Below are 17,923 nucleotides of genomic sequence, written 5' to 3'. Positions count from 1 at the left end.
GCTTGGAGACTGCACAGCAGCCAGGCAGTAGGGGACCTAGAAAATGAAGAGCAAGGCTGGCAGAATGCTGTAAGCTCTCCCTACAGGAGGCTTGCAGCTGCTGGCCCTAAAACAGATAACAGACTTGCCTGCAGTAGAGCCAGTATCCTTTTTATGTTATGTAAGTATGCCTGTGTGTGTCTTTCTCTGTGTGTATATGTATGCCTGTGTGTGTGTGTGTGTGTGTGTGTGTGTATGTATGTCTCTGTGTTTACCTGTCTGTTTCTCTGTATGCATGTATGTGACTGTCTGTGACTGTATGTACCTGTCTGTATCACTGTGTGTATATGTCTGTTTGTGTCTATTCCAATCTGTGCTTGTGTGCCTATATGTGTGTGTCTATCTTTGCATGTGTTTGCTTGTGTGTATGTGTTTTGTGTGTTTGTGTCTGCCAGTCTGTATGTATCTATGTATGTCTTTGAGTGTGTCTAGAGGTTTGTTAAGGAATGGTGTTGGGGAGAGGGGCATGGAAGGTGCGTTTGGAAGGGGACACCAAATTATTTTTGGGCCAAACCTTAGCAATGTCTCTGATAATATATATTGTGTATATGGTAGGGATCGACCTATATTGATTTTTTTTAGAGCCGATACCGATAATCTGTGAACTTTCAAGCCGACAGTTGACACCTTACCGATATTCTGTACATTTACTGTATTTTTTTTTTTTTACAAATCTTTTTTTATTAAGTGGTAAATGCACAAAATATACACGCCAGTCAGATTTGTTTTATGTTTTTAAGAATATTTATATGTGTGTGTAGTGGATGCAGTGAGAGTATTTGATTAGTGAAGGCAGTGTGTGTGTGTGTGTGTGTTTGTGTAGTGGATGCAGTGTGGGTGATGGATGCAGTGTGTGGGTGTGTGTGTTTGTGTAGTGGATTCAGTGTGTTTGTTTGTTTAGTGGATGCAGAGTGTTTGTGTGTAAAATATGTGCGGTAGGAGCCCCCCACCCCCCCACCCCCCACACTCTTTACCTGTCTCTTAGTGCCCCTCCATTCACCTTAATGTTCCTTTCCCTTCTCTTTTAGTGGTCCCCCCTACCCCAGTGTTCCTTTTCACTTCCCTCCCCTGTAACTTAGTGTCTTCCTTTAATGTTCCTCTCTCCCCCCTAGTGTCCTTTCCCCCTCCCCTGTCCCATAGTGTTCTTCACCCCCCTTCCCTGTCCCATAGTGTCCTTTCCCCCCCCCCCCCTCCCCTGTCCCACTGGGTTCCTTACCAACCCACTTACATAGTGTTCCTGTCCACCCCCTACCCCCATAGTGTTCCTTACCACCACCCCCACCCCCTGTCCACAGTGTTCTATCACCCTGGTCCCATAGTGATCCTTACACCCCGTCCCTTAATGCCCCTCTCTCCTCTCCTTGATCCCCGTTGTGTGCCTCCCCTCCTTGGTCCCTGCTCCCTGGTTTGTCTCCTGGTATGGTAGTGTGGCCGAGCGGAGCAGATTCAGTCTCCTGTACCCGGCCTGACTGACAGGAAGTGCTCTCCCAGTGAGCACTTCCTTTCAGTTTGGCCGGGTACAGGACGGATTCGGGGGCGGCCCTGTGGACGGACTCGGGGGCGGCCCTGTGGGCAGACTCTGAGGCGGCCCTGTGGGCGGACTCGGGGGCGGACTCGGGGGCGGACTTGGAGGCAGGCCCCAGGGGCCCAGACCTTGAGCTGTGTCAGGGGCCCTAAAATGTCTGATGGCAGCCCTGCAGACACATAAAAAAAAAAGAAAGCAAACATTGGGTCGTCTTTGGACAAAATTATATATTTTGAATAATTAATATAAAAACCAGAGGAATGGTATGCATTTAGCAACTTGCTTGAGAATTGCCCCAGTTTCACTTTAATAAATATGGCCCATTCATTTTAGCAGACCATTGAAATAGGCATTTATTTCCTGGTGTGTTTAATCTTCCATTATAATCATAACAAGATCGGGAGTTGAATTCCGCCTGGGTTCTTATACTGTCTATTTTATTCAATAACATTGGTTTTCATAATGGCATTCTTCCTCTGTCCCAAATGACAAAAATACGGGTTTCAGAGGACAATTTGGCACCACACAATTAGATCTCAATTTATTAGATGCTGTCTATAGAGCATTTAAAATGAAGTAATTTGTTTAATTGTATTCAGACTGGGAACACAATGCATATTTTAACATGTTTGTTTAAAAAAAAAGGAACATAATAATAATAAAAACTGGTAAATTGTCATAGATCACACATTGCCTACTAGTTTGTTTAACCCCTTAAGGACCGGCCTGTTTTTGCGATGTTGTACGTTAAGGACCAGTTCGGTTTTAACACTTTTGTGGTGTTTGTGTTTAGCTGTAATTTTCCGCTCTCTCATTTACTGTTCCCATACAAGTTATATATTGTTTTTTTCAGGACAAGAAGGGCTTTCTTTACATACTATTATTTGTATCATGTTATATATTTTACTTTAAAAACAATAATAAAATATGGTGAAAAATTAAAAAAAAAAAAAACACATGTTAATGAAAAAAACTGCTAAATAGATTCAAACTTTTGTCCTGAGGTTAAAAACACCCAGTGTTTACATGCTTTATTGTTTTTTTTTTTTGCAAGTTATAGGGCTAGTAGGAATAAGTACAAGTAGAACATTGATGTTTCAATATATATATTTTAAATCTATCAATAGTGACATTGTAACACTATTATCTGTCATAAATCTCTGAATCACACCCCACATGTACGTATTTTTTTTAAAGTGGACAACCCAGGGTATTCAATAAGGGGTATGTCCAGTCTTTTTTAGTAGCCACTTAGTCACAAACACTGGCCAAAGTTAGCATTTATATTTGTTTGTGTGTTAAAAATGCAAAATGAACCGCTAACTTTGGCCAGTGTTTGTGACTAAGTGGCTACTAAAAAGGCTGAACATACCCCATTTGCAATACCTTGCGTTGTCTTCTTTTGCAAATGGTATGCCATCATGGGGGTAATTCTCATTCCTGGGCTACCATACGCTCTCAAAGGCAACCTAACCAATCTGGCAATTTTCAATAGAAAAAAAAGTAAAATCAAGCCTTCTATTTGTCCCTGTAACTTTCAAAAACACTATAAAACCTCTACATGTGGGGTACTGTCATACTCAGGAGAATTCGCTGAACACAAATATTAGTGTTTCAGAACAGTAAAACGTATCACAGCAATAATATCATCAGTGAAAGTGCTGTTTGTGTGTGAAAAATGCAAAAAACTTCACTTTCACTGACAATATCATCGCTGTGATATGTTTTACTGTTTTGAAAGAGTAATATTTGTGTTCAACTAAGTCTCCCAAGTAAAACAGTACCCCCATGTACAGGTTTTAGGGTGTCATAGAAAGTTACAAGGTTAAACACAGTGCTAGCAAATTAAATTCTCTGGACTTTCGTCCTGGGTTGTCAGGCAGGTGTAGCGGTACTTACCTTATCCGGGGGCCGGACGCGGTCCTCTCTTCAAGCCGCGCGCGGTCCTGCGGCTGCACGAGCCGCGCGCGGCTCGTCCGACTGTTCTGACAGGAAGGCGGGCAGTGACCGCGAGAAGCGGTCACGTGTCCCGCCTGCAGCTAAGAGCGCGCCGCGAATCTCGGGCGCGCTCTTAAAGAGACAGTGGGAGCCTAAATTGCAAAAAGGCTCCCATTGGCTCCTGTCATGCCAATCACCCCATACACTTACCTGTTGGGGGAGTGGAAGTGACAGGAGCCAATCACATTAGTTTGAAGGCTACTTATACTTACCCTTTTCCCTTAGTTCCTTGCCCTATCGTGGTTTCTGCTACAGTTCCCTTTAGTGCTTGTTGTGTTCAGTTGTGTTTCTCCGTATTTGACCTTGGCTTTGTATTCTGACTTCGTTTTCGCTTTATCCTTTTCTGTACTGTTTGCCGGCTTGCTGATTCCTGTGTACCAGTCCCCGGCTAGTTTTCGTTTACGCTGTCTCTTTGTGCCCTCGACCTCGGATCGTTCCTGACTCTGTCTTATCCTATTACGTCGAGTCCGGCCACTCTAAGGTCCGGTAGACGTATCTCTCCTCTGTACTGTCTTCTGTTAGGCTGGATCCTGCGTGTAGGGGTATATACTCGTTACATTACGATAGGGCCATGGACCCCGCAGATTTAGCTCAACAGATGGCGACCCATGAGGCTAGATTTGTAGAGCAGGATCACCGTATGGATCAAATAGCTCAGGCTCTCCAGACGCTCTTAGCTAGAACCATTCCAGCAACCGCACCTAACCCTCCTGCACCCCTGCTTCCTGAAGTATCGACTATGCCTAACGCTACAGCACATTTAACGCCTCCTCCTAGGTATGGAGGGGATTCTAAGACATGCAGAGGGTTCATTAACCAAATAGAGTTTCATTTTGAAATGTATCCACGTTCATTTCCCACAGAGAGGTCTAAAGTTGGGTTCTTTATGCACCAACTTACCGACAAAGCACTTGAATGGGCAAACCCTATTTGGGAGGCTAATGGACCTATGGTGCATAACTTTCACAGTTTCCTAACAGCTTTTCGCAGAACTTTTGATACTATGAAAAGGTCTAAGAATGCCGCTAGAGCATTAATGAGGGTTAAACAGGGTTCTAGGTCTGTGGCTGATTACGCTATACAGTTTCGTACCCTTGCCTCACAGGTCGATTGGACCAATAACGGGATATTCTGTCACTTTATCACGATACTAAGACTGCTGGACATCCTGGTATTTCCAAAACAGTGTCAGCCGTTTCTCGGTATTTCTGGTGGGATACCTTACGTAAGGATGTTACTGACTATATAAGTGCTTGTACTACTTGTGCATGTATGAAAACCTCTCGTAGAGTTCCTTGTGGGCTGTTGCATCCGTTGCCCGTTCCCGAGAGACCTTGGTCTAATCTATCAATGGATTTTATTGTTGAATTACCCCCTTCGAATGGTAACACAGTCATCCTAATGATAGTAGATCGGTTTTCCAAAATGGCTCACTTTGTGTCTCTTCGCAAGTTGCCCACTTCCAAGGAATTGGCTCTTATCTTCGCTAGAGAAGTGTTTCGATTACATGGTATTCCCTTATCTATTGTATCCGATAGGGGTAGCCAATTTATTTCCAGGTTCTGGAAAGCCTTTTGTTCGGAGATGGGTATTTCCCTCTCATTTTCTTCCGCTTACCACCCCCAGTCTAATGGAGCTGCTGAACGTGCCAACCAGTCTCTAGAGCAGTACCTCCGTTGTTTTGTGTCTCACCATCAGGACAATTGGTCTGACCTGCTTCCTTGGGCTGAATTTGCTCGGAATAATGCCACTCATGATTCTTCCGGCAAAAGCCCTTTTTACGTTGTCTATGGCCAGCATCCCGTTGTTCTTCCGGCTGCATTCTCCTCTCAGGGCATGCCAGTTCTGGATGAGCATTTGGCTGGTTTGCGTAATACTTGGGAGCAGGTTCAGCGTTCTTTGGTGGACTCTGCTGCCCGCCAGAAGGCTCAGGCTGACAAGCATCGCAGATCGGCTCCTTCCTATGTTGTGGGGGACAGGGTTTTGCTTTCCACACGGAATATTCGCCTCCGGGTGCCTTCTATGAAATTGGCTCCCCGCTTCATTGGTCCTTATCGCATTATACATAAGGTTAATCCCGTTTCTTATGCCTTGGGTCTGCCTAAGAATCTGCGTATACCCAATGTATTTCACACCTCTTTGTTGAAGCCTTACGTACACAACCGCTATACCCGGCATACTCCCCCTCCCCCTCCTGTCTCTGTGGAGGGTCATGAGGAGTTCGAAGTATCTGCTGTTATTGACTCTCGTTTTCTTAGGGGTCGGCTTCAGTACTTGGTACATTGGAAGGGTTATGGGCCTGAGGAGCGCAGTTGGATTTCTGCGGATGCTGTTCATGCTCCCCGCCTTGTACGTTCTTTCCATTCGCGTTTTCCTGCCAGGCCTGGTCCTGCCCGCCCGGAGGGCGTGTCCTCAGGGGGGGGTACTGTAGCGGTACTTACCTTATCCGGGGGCCGGACGCGGTCCTCTCTTCAAGCCGCGCGCGGTCCTGCGGCTGCACGAGCCGCGCGCGGCTCGTCCGACTGTTCTGACAGGAAGGCGGGCAGTGACCGCGAGAAGCGGTCACGTGTCCCGCCTGCAGCTAAGAGCGCGCCGCGAATCTCGGGCGCGCTCTTAAAGAGACAGTGGGAGCCTAAATTGCAAAAAGGCTCCCATTGGCTCCTGTCATGCCAATCACCCCATACACTTACCTGTTGGGGGAGTGGAAGTGACAGGAGCCAATCACATTAGTTTGAAGGCTACTTATACTTACCCTTTTCCCTTAGTTCCTTGCCCTATCGTGGTTTCTGCTACAGTTCCCTTTAGTGCTTGTTGTGTTCAGTTGTGTTTCTCCGTATTTGACCTTGGCTTTGTATTCTGACTTCGTTTTCGCTTTATCCTTTTCTGTACTGTTTGCCGGCTTGCTGATTCCTGTGTACCAGTCCCCGGCTAGTTTTCGTTTACGCTGTCTCTTTGTGCCCTCGACCTCGGATCGTTCCTGACTCTGTCTTATCCTATTACGTCGAGTCCGGCCACTCTAAGGTCCGGTAGACGTATCTCTCCTCTGTACTGTCTTCTGTTAGGCTGGATCCTGCGTGTAGGGGTATATACTCGTTACAGCAGGTCCCTCAAATTGCAATCAATAAAATTACTTAAAGGGACACTATAGTCACCTGAACAACTTCAGCTTAATGAGGTTGTTTAGGTGAGTGCTACAGCTACCCGGAGCCTTTTTCTTGTAAGCACTGTATTTTCTGAGAAAATGCAGTGTTTACATTGGAAGCTTGGAACACCTCTTGTTGCAGTCAATCAGACTGCCACCAGAGGGACTTCCGAGTTCAGAGGCCCTAAAAAGGCCTCTCGTCCGATGCATTCTGGGTGAATGCATCAGACGGGCTATCAGCACACAAAGCACTGTGAACGCGCTTTGTGTGCTGACAGCCTGTCAGCACTGCTGTGGGCGTGGCTTCAGCTGACAGCTGAAGCCCGAACCCACAGGGATGCTGTCTGGCCACAATAGTGGTTGAAGGGGGGGGGACCTACTCTCCTCCCCCCCCCCGACCCCCACCCCTGAGCGGTGGGTGGGGGCCCTAAAAATAAGGGGGGCACATACTGCCCCCCCGGCCCCCACCCCTGTGCGGCGGGTGGGGGCCCTAAAATTATCAATAAGGGGGGACCTATTGTCCCCCCCGGCCCCCACCCCTGTGCGGCGGGTGGGGGCCCTAAAATAATAAATAAGGGGGGGGGGACATACTGCCCCCCCCCGGCCCCCACCCCTGTGCGGCGGGTGGGGGCCCTAAAATTATCAATAAGGGGGGACCTATTGTCCCCCCCGGCCCCCACCCCTGAGCGGCGGGTGGGGGCCCTAAAATTATCAATAAAGGGGGACCTATTGTCCCCCCCGGCCCCCACCCCTGTGCGGCGGGTGGGGGCCCTAAAATAATAAATAAGGGGGGGGGACATACTGCCCCCCCCCGGCCCCCACCCCTGAGCGGCGGGTGGGGGCCCTAAAATTATCAATAAGGGGGGACCTATTGTCCCCCCCGGCCCCCACCCCTGTGCGGCGGGTGGGGGCCCTAAAATTATCAATAAGGGGGGGACCTATTGTCCCCCCCGGCCCCCACCCCTGAGCGGTGGGTGGGGGGACCCTAGTTAACCCTCCCCCCCCCAAAAAAAAACTTATCTCCCTACCTACCCCCCTCACCCTAAAAATAATGAGGGGGGACCCTTTAACTAAAAACCTGTAAAGAAAAAAAAATAAGATAAAAACAACTTACCATTCGATGTTTTCTTTCTTCTAAAATCTTCTTTCTTCAGCCCCAAAAAAGGCCAAATAAAAAGCCATAATAACCGACGCAATAAAAAAAAAAAACCCGAGCGCAAAAAAAAAAAATCCATCTTCACCCATGGAGGGCTCCGCGCAGACTGAGCTCCGCAGGGCGGGGGAAGGCTTATAAAGCCTTGCCCCGCCCTGCAATTAGGCTAACAACACTCTGATTGGTGGGTTTAAGCCAATCAGAGTGCTCTTTGTCATTTTACAAGCGTGGGAAAGTTCTTTGGAATTTTCCCACGCTTGTAAAATGACACAGAGCACTGTGATTGGATGGATTTCAAGCCATCCAATCACAGTGCTCTTTGTCATTTTACAAGCGTGGCAAAGTTCTTTGGAATTTTCCCACGCTTGTAAAATGACACAGAGCAATGTGATTGGATGGCTTGAAATCCATCCAATCACAGTGCTCTGTGTCATTTTACAAGCGTGGGAAAATTCCAAAGAACTTTCCCACGCTTGTAAAATTACAAAGAGCACTGTGATTGGATGGATTTCAAGCCATCCAATCACAGTGCTCTTTGTCATTTTACAAGCGTGGGAAAGTTCTTTGGAATTTTCCCACGCTTGTAAAATGACACAGAGCACTGTGATTGGATGGATTTCAAGCCATCCAATCACAGTGCTCTTTGTCATTTTACAAGCGTGGGAAAGTTCTTTGGAATTTTCCCACGCTTGTAAAATGACACAGAGCAATGTGATTGGATGGCTTGAAATCCATCCAATCACAGTGCTCTGTGTCATTTTACAAGCGTGGGAAAATTCCAAAGAACTTTCCCACGCTTGTAAAATGACAAAGAGCACTGTGATTGGATGGATTTCAAGCCATCCAATCACATTGCTCTTTGTCATTTTACAAGCGTGGGAAAGTTCTTTGGAATTTTCCCACGCTTGTAAAACGACAAAGAGCACTCTGATTGGCTTAAACCCACCAATCAGAGTCTTCTTAGCCTAATTGCAGGGCGGGGCAAGGCTTTATAAGTCTTCCCCCGCATTGCGGAGCTCAGTCTGCGCGGAGCCCTCCATGGGTGAAGATGGATAATTTTTTTTGCGCTCGTTTTTTTTTTTTTTTTTTTATTGCGTCGGTTATTATGGATTTTTATTTGGCCTTTTTTGGGGCTGAAGAAAGAAGATTTTAGAAGAAAGAAAACATCGAATGGTAAGTTGTTTTTATCTTATTTTTTTTCTTTACAGGTTTTTAGTTAAAGGGTCCCCACTCATTATTTTTAGGGTGAGGGGGGTAGGTAGGGAGATATTTTTTTTTTGGGGGGGGGGGGGGGAGGGTTAACTAGGGTCCCCACCCCCTTTGTATTTAGGGCCCCCACCCACCGCTCAGGGGTGGGGGCCGGGGGGGGACAATAGGTCCCCCCCTATTGATAATTTTAGGGCCCCCACCCACCGCTCAGGGGTGGGGGCCGGGGGGGGGCAGTAGGTCCCCCCCCTTATTGATAATTTTAGGGCCCCCACCCGCCGCACAGGGGTGGGGGCCGGGGGGACAATAGGTCCCCCCCTATTGATAATTTTAGGGCCCCCACCCACCGCTCAGGGGTGGGGGCCGGGGGGGCCTACTGGGAGCTCGGCGCTGGGAGCTCGGCGCTGGAACGGAGGTACGTTTTTAATTTAAAAACACCTCGAATTTTTTTTTAATTAAATGTAAGTTCATATAAAAGCAAGAAGGAAGGCTGGGGGACCTGTCTTTCTTGCTTTTATATGTAGACTATAGAGTCCCTTTAATTATGTAAAAATATTACATAAATATGCACGTAAAATTTAAATATATATATATACATATTTATATATTTGAAGTCTACGTGTATATTTATGAAATTATTTATGTAATTATGTATATGGACATATGTATATTTCGTATTATTTTTATTTATTTATACATAGATACATTTATCATTTCATTCTAAGTGTATTTTTATATAAATATATACATATTAATATCAAAATACTGTTAGAATAAAATTATATATATATATATATATATAACTTTTTTAAATTATTAAAAATTATTTTTAGATTTTTTTAAATGTATTTTTATTTACTTATTATTTATATTTTATAATAATATATATAGTTATTATATATATTATATATACGTGTGTAATTTAATTATACGTGTATTTTTATATTAATATATGTATATATAAATATAAAAATACACTTAGTATGACATCATATATATATATATATATGAAATATATACATATATTATATATAGATATAATACATGTATATATATCTTATATATATACACATATATTATTATTTTTTACACTGATTAATTTTATTTAGCACAGACAGTCCCCCTGCAGGCAGAAAAAACAGGCACCTATTACGGCCATGTGATCGAGCAATCACGTGGCCGCAGGGTCCTAATCTGGGCAGACAGGCAGTCCCCCCAGACCGGGTGAAACGTTGATCGCCGCCGGGTGAACAATGGCGATCAGGTAAGTACCCCAAGACCGTTATGACGGTTAAGGACCGTCATCGGTCCTCAAGGGGATAGAGTCTGTATCTTTGACGTTTTGCTTTGAAACGTTGCACATACAGAGTTTAACCCCTCTGATGCCGGAGGTGGAACATTGGTGTGTCATCAGCCAGCCTGGAAATTGAGTTCGAACTCCAGAGAACTCTATTTCCAGGCTGGCTAATGGAAATTTTGAGCGGCTGTTGTGCTGACGCTCTCAGCCAATGAATGTAAACAGCCACAACTTACGGTTTGCTTTTAAGGGGTTTTGCCAAGTATCACAACCACTAGAGCCTGCTTTAATAGGGAAAACATTTTGCCATTGTGTGCCCTCTGACCTGGGTCACGCTGGGTGCTGATGGTTGTTATATGGTTGCTTAATCACATCTGGCTTCTCAGAGCTGCAGAAGCCAGATAACGATACTGTTGTTCATTCATTGGCTGAGAATGTCTGCTGATTGCTCTCAGCCAATGAATGACCCAAAGAATTGACGTTAGCCAGCCCAGATCTCTAGTTCCGGGCGGCCTAATTATGTACTAATTACACTGGCTTGCACTGAAGTAGCCTTGGTGCTTCCAGTAACCGTTTAACCATAAGTTACTTGTTTTTAAATCCAGTTTAGGTTACAAATTCTAGTATTCTCAGTAAAAATTTACAAATCTGGAAAATGAAATTGATATCAGGGTCAAATTTAATCTAATTATTTATTCCGTATTTGGATTTCATGGGTTCAATGAAGGCAGCCAGACAGTCAAATGCCACCCACACCAATGGCATAGGATCCTGGGAAACAAGTGTCCGATGCTTTACCTGACAATGTGGTGAATTAAAGGTGTAAACGGTATTCTGCTCAAAAAAACTGGATGGAAAAATAATAGGATATAAATCAAAATCTTCTTTCTCACCATTAAATTAAATACCAATTTGGGGTATTTACTATTCCCTTAATGGGTACGTTTATGATGGCTCATATGTTTGTGTGCTATTGTTCTGTTAAAATAGAAAATGGATTTCAATCCAATCCTCCAGCGTGCAAGTAAAATATGCTCATTTTTGTGCTCTTAGTTAGCTTTTACATCTGATATGGCTACACTGTTTCCCCCTGGGATGGATTCTTCCAATATAGGTTTAACAGCAAGACTTGTAGGATCAAAACACGTTATCTTGACTGTTATTTGACTAGCAAAGAAAAACTCCTGTACTCTGGTTGAAAATGCTAAATTAGGCATCTTCGACTGCAAGGAAGGAGCGAGCATGATTGATGCATGGTATGGCAAACTATTTTGAATTCACTAATAATCCTGTCATTATGCTTTCCCACCTAGAGAGAAAAATCCAGCATAATTTAAAGGAGTTGGTTACAGATACACATGAAATCTAGATTTGGACCATTAGGAGCAAACAACTTCATTCTTCGGATAAATCATGCCTGAAACACGGGTGAAATTCTCCATGCTTCTATGTCAAGTAGTCAAATTAAACTTAATAGTAAACATTGATGTATGACAGTGGCGTCAGACTCTAGTCCCTGAGGGCCGCAGACTCATAGGGTTTTCAAGATAATAAATGGCACATTGGTCTAGGATACCATGTTAATTTCTACAACACACGATAATAGGGGACATCTTTAAAGGGACACTCCAATCTGGAGAGAACTCTTCTCCTACCTAAGCAAATACTGAGAATATGAGAGCTCTGAAAAAGGGCATGAGCTTAGAGGAACTCAGTAGCTTGCTGTTCATATAATCCCTGCTCAGGCCTTATACTCTTTGTTTTTGTTGCAATGCATTTACTTAGTCTCTCCCTAAGTTAAATTGGACAAAATGATTGTCTGGGGTCACTGTATCTCTCGTGCATAGGCATTGCCAGCATTTCAGATCTGAACTGCCCTAATGGGTAGATATGCAGATGGTATAGGTTCTCTCTGCAATGGCACAAGTGAGCAAAAACATTTTTTGAGATCTGACCAAAGGGCAAGCTATGGAGTTTCTCTAAGCTTTTGCCCATTGGTAGAGTTTTCATATTCTCTGTTTTTGTTGCAACCCACATAGAATCAACATGCTAATTAGGCTCTATAAATAAAAATACAAACCCTACTGGAGTGGACAGTCTTCACGAGTGTTTTTGGAATTTTGATAGATTAGAAGACTTCTCCTTCCATACATAATTATTTAAATCAACTTCGTGATGATGCCATGAAAGGGTCAATTCCAATGTAATAACTTGATGGAATCTCATTTTGGGCATGGATTAGATAGAGAGTGGTAGAGAATGCCCAAAACACCCACATTGACCTCAAATTAGCAGCTGCTCCATGGCTCAACTCTCATATCTTTTGTTTTTTTTTCCTCTTGCAAGTTTTCTGACCGGGTGAATATATATATATATATATATATATATATATATTAGACTGAGCTCTGTGAAAACGCTGAGATAATTTAACTCTAGGTTGCTCTGAAATGAACTGTTTCTTAATTCCAGGACCTCGCCTATTCATGGAAGAGCTCCTACCCTTGAAACACAGAGTTGATGATTTTGTTAATACACCCTTACAGGCGAGAGACAAGTGCCCTGAATATTAACTAGGCTTCGTTTTACTGCCAAAATGAAGGTCAATGGTGCCAGTGAGATAAATGACTTGTAGAGCTTCTTACGTCTCCACGAAAGGCAATAAAATGTTTCACCCCCAGATCTGCAACTTTCTCTTGGTAACATGACGTAATTTAGTGGTAAATTGACAGCTCATTCCGTTAATGGCCTCTGTCATTTATGTTAGATAATGTCTGTGTGATACAGAACCAGGAAGAAGAAGAGCCTATAGCTAGAGGTGATAATAAATTAAAACTCCCATCAGTCTCAGCTCGCTGAAGCTTAAATAGCTAAATATGAAGACTGTTAATGTTGAATGAACGGTCAAGTCCATATTTTAAGAAAACAAGAAGAAAAGACCCTTTAAATAATGTGCAACTTTGATTTGTGAAATTTTATTTGATTTTATTCATCCATTAATCATTGTTTTCCATGGTGCTATTTGGTGTTTCTGAGAGAATATAGAAACATGGGCAGCAGGTGAAAGCTAAGTGTCCTATTGTCAGGGGTGGCGGTCCGGTGACCGAGACCCAGTATGCCTGATCTTGATAGTAGGAGCCACAGTGTGGAAATAGATTATCAGGGCCTGGTGCAGGGTAACCACATGCCCCCTGGTGTTGAGCACCAGCGTTTGTGCGGCCACATACCAGGACTCTGATGCAGCTTCAGCGGATCCCAGGTGCCAGATGACAATAAGCAGACCTCCCAGGAACTGAATAGGGAGGCTCTGCAGCAGATATGTATCCAGTACAGAAACAAGGCAAGACTAGAATAGACACCAAACAAGAAAACAAGAAAAAACTAGGAGAACCCAGAACCGGAGCAAGGCAGAAAGCAGAACCCAGAACATGTACACAAGACATGAGGAAAACATGAACAGGGCAGGACAGGACTGTACATGAACTGGGAATACAAGACAAAATAAGGCAAGAGATACAAGGCAAAACAAGAGGAGACATAACTAAGTACTAATATGTGCAATAAACATTGGAGATTTAGACATACATAAAGGTCCAAGATGTATGCAGCCCACCAACTGCGGCAAAGTACTCCAATTACGGTGGGAAAAATATGGATTCCTAGACTGCCTAGATATGCATGACTAAATAAACTATAATAAAACACACACAGCACTTACCTGCAAGAAAGGGCAGAGGACTTGAAACAACTGCCTGCAGGAACAAACTGAAACAAAAAGGATTAATGGAAAAGGAACTGGGGTGGCAGCATAAAACAACCATATAAAGGAATCCAGGAGACTGGGAATTCCAGGAACGGAATAAAGGAATGAACCCAGAAAACCCAGCATAAAGAAAACCAGACATGGAATAGAAAACCAGAAAAAACAAGGAAAACTAAACAAGAATTGTAAAAAGAGTACTGGATACCAGAAGCTATTGCCAGAATGATCCGCAGCTAGGAACATGAGGTGACACCTATCTAACCTTCCTTTAGGGATCTGGAGTTTTCCTTTAATCTGCCCCATTTGTAGGAACCAGAGGAAATATGGATATGTTAGTTTGTCACCATGAAAAGTAATTCAGACCTTAGAATATATGTGGAATGGATTACTTTGAACTTGAGTACACTAACAGAGTCCTGCCTTGAGCTGGATTCTCTTCTCAATGGTAAGACCATACAAATCCACCCTTTAACTATCAAACTGTAAGGAATTTGTAGATTCACCAAGAAACTTCTAGACTTATTCCAATCACCTTATATCCTGAGATATGCCTATGCACAACGCCATCCGGAGACTCTGCCCATTTTCTCCTGACCAACTACACTAAGAATCTACTCTTTTCTCCTTTGCTCGAAGAATCTTTAGACTCGCCTTGAGACATTGATATCAGAGTAAAGACCGTAAAGACTTTCTCCTTCAGACCTTGAGAGTTCTAGGTGAGGTTTATAATACTTGCATGTTTTTAGGATTATTTAGTGGCAGAGCGGAGGACCCCTATGTATATGTCAAGTCTTGTTCAGTTACATGAGTTTAACAACTGTTTTATTCATCATTATCTGCTGAATAAAATAATATAGAGCTGTAAAGGGCAGGTGTGATCTCTTGTGAGCGATGTATCAAACAGCCCGATCAAAGGGCTGTGCACAACACGCAGAAAACCCTGTTTATTATTTATTTCATTCACAATGAGAACAGATGTTTTAGAGGTGATGAAAAAAAAATATATATATATGGTTCTGTGTTTTTTAAAAAGGCTGCAGGGTGAGTTTAAAGTAAATGCCCTTTGAGTAGTGGAAATATGAATAATGATGTCGGTAGCACAAGAAGAAAGTTTCAAAGAATATTTCCAGACTAACAATCTCTGCTTCTCCGGGAGTTCTTTTTATCTTTTTCCTTTTTTGATGCTAAAAGATCACGTTGTTTTTACGGACGCACTGCATCCAGATTGCAGACATTAAAGAGATTCGGGGCTATTTTTAAAACAGAGCTTTACTGACAAAATATGTGCATTTTACCATTCATAATATTGACCCACGATATCATTGACAGAAGGTCCATGTTTTAAAAATCTTTTTTTCAAGCTCCTGCCATTAGAATAAAATGGCAATATTTTTAGCACAGTTCCTCTATAACACCTAAATCCGTTTGGTCTTATTTTTTACTCTGGTATTATTTCCCCAACATAGGCATCCCGTGAGGTGACCAGTATTAATAAGGGTGGACTGGTGACACATTACTCGCATTCAAGAAAAGAGGTTAGGTCCGCCCAGAGAATTGGCAGGCCAGCCTGGTGTGAATATAGGGCAGAATGCATGCCTATCAAGCAGTCTCGCACATCAAGGGCAGACCATGCAGGGACCACTGTTTCAGTGCTCTCTGCAATGTCCTAGTGCCCTGAGCATAGCATGAGGGCACCTAGTAATGCCAGGGAACAAAGTCGAGCTGATGTGGCATGACCTTGAAACCAGGTCCTGAATTTGGGGATGTTGGGATGAACGTGGAACCCTCCTGCATTCTTGGAGCTCAACGTTTTTGCTTGTGAATCATGATTATTGAGGAGATTTATCTAACCCATTACTTAATTGAATGTCTATTAATTTTCACATAGTAGATGTGTATGCCAGGTTTTTAGTTTGACACCTTAATAAAGGAGCACACTCTGACTCAAGGTTCATACTGGACAATTTGTATCTTTGGTATTGTTTCTGGTTGTTAGTGGAACCAGCGTCCATGCACGGTGGGTGGGCAGTCATGCATGAATAAAACATGGAGATCCACAACAATAAAATTCACAGCAATGCACAGTGTGTCAGTGTATGTGAATGTATCAGAGATATCCACAACAATAAAATTCACAGCAATGCACAGTGTATCAGTGTATGTGAATGTATCAGAGATCTCCACAACAATAAAATTCACAGCAATGCACAGTGTGTCAGTGTATGTGAATGTATCAGAGATCTCCACAACAATACAATTCACAGCAATGCACAGTGTATCAGTGTATGTGAATGTATCAGAGATCTCCACAACAATACAATTCACAGCAATGCACAGTGTATCAGTGTATGTGAATGTATAAGAGATCTCCACAACAATAAAATTCACAGCAATGTGCAGTGTATCAGTGTATGTGAATGTATCAGAGATCTCCACAACAATAAAATTCACAGCAATGCACAGTGTATCAGTGTATGTGAATGTATCAGAGATCTCCACAACAATAAAATCCACAGCAATGCACAGTGTATCAGTGTATGTGAATGTATCAGAGATCTCCACAACAATAAAATTCACAGCAATGCACAGTGTATCAGTGTATGTGAATGTATCAGAGATCTCCACAACAATAAAATTCACAGCAATGCGCAGTGTATCAGTGTATGTGAATGTATCAGAGATCTCCACAACAATAAAATTCACAGCAATGCACAGTGTGTCAGTGTATGTGAATGTATCAGAGATCTCCTTAACAGTAAAATTCACAGCAATGCACAGTGTGTCAGTGTATGTGAATGTATCAGAGATCTCTTTAACAGTAAAATTCACAGCAATGCATAGTGTATCAGTGTATGTGAATGTATCAGAGATCTCCATAACAATACAATTCATAGTGATGTGCAGTCTGTAGTGCATACCTCCCAACATCGGCTGTTTCAGAATTGGGACACCGGTTGGAGTGGAGTAAAGGGGTGGGCCAGTGGCACAATCACGTCAGTACTGCCTGGAAAGAGGGCATGTCCACCAATATCCTGGCAGGTCAGCCTGGTGTGACAGGCTTTCTGCCAATCATTTTAACTGGCTTACTGATGACAGAACATCCACTGAGGGCTGTTTTATGGCCCCAAACAAAGCGCAAGCACTTCTAACAATGCGCTCGTTCTATGATTGTTCGGGACAGTTTCCTGGTGTCCCAAAAGCGGGTGAAATCAGGACGGTTGGGAAGTGAATTGCAGAGCTCCACAGTAATACAACTCAGCAATGTGTTGTTTTTATGAGTAAATCATGGATCAATACAACTGTCAGGGTTACTAATAGATCAAGCACACAGAATTCTATCACACCTAGGACTAAAGGTAACGTCTTACCGGGCCTTAGAATGGCCGGACTTAACATACTAGAGAATAGTCAGAATACTTGCCGAGGTCAGGGACACAAGGAGAGGATGAATATGTTACAACAACTTGAAGTAATATGCAATGTGTATCGGTGAACCACAGAGCCCCACAGCAATTAAACTTAACAGTAAAGTGAAGTAAATGTGAAAGAATCACAGAGCTCCACAGAAAATAAATTCCTGGTAATGTGCAGTGTACGAGTTATTTACCGAATTCCACAGCAGCAAAAGTCACAAAAATGTGGATTATGTATGAGTGTAAAGGGAGTTAAAAAAATAAATAAAGGTATAGAAAAAAAAAAAAACGTCACGGTAGTGTGCATCATGTGTATACAAGATGATGGATGACAAATATTGTCTGTGCACCAAACAATATCTTGTGGAACGGAATAGTATGGTCCATGTA

General features: G+C 43.2%; 1 protein-coding gene across 5 annotated transcripts in view; it reads left to right on the top strand.

Annotated features, from left to right (window-relative positions):
- Positions 1-17,923, top strand: part of GARNL3 (GTPase activating Rap/RanGAP domain like 3) — a 296,004-nt gene that overhangs the window by 212,507 nt on the left and 65,574 nt on the right. The gene's annotated exons all lie outside the window — the stretch shown is intronic.

Source organism: Pelobates fuscus, chromosome 9 (genome assembly GCF_036172605.1).
Source record: "Pelobates fuscus isolate aPelFus1 chromosome 9, aPelFus1.pri, whole genome shotgun sequence".
Lineage (NCBI taxonomy): Eukaryota > Metazoa > Chordata > Amphibia > Anura > Pelobatidae > Pelobates > Pelobates fuscus.
Note: the sequence above shows the minus strand (reverse complement) of the source record. Positions and strands in the feature narration are given on the sequence as shown.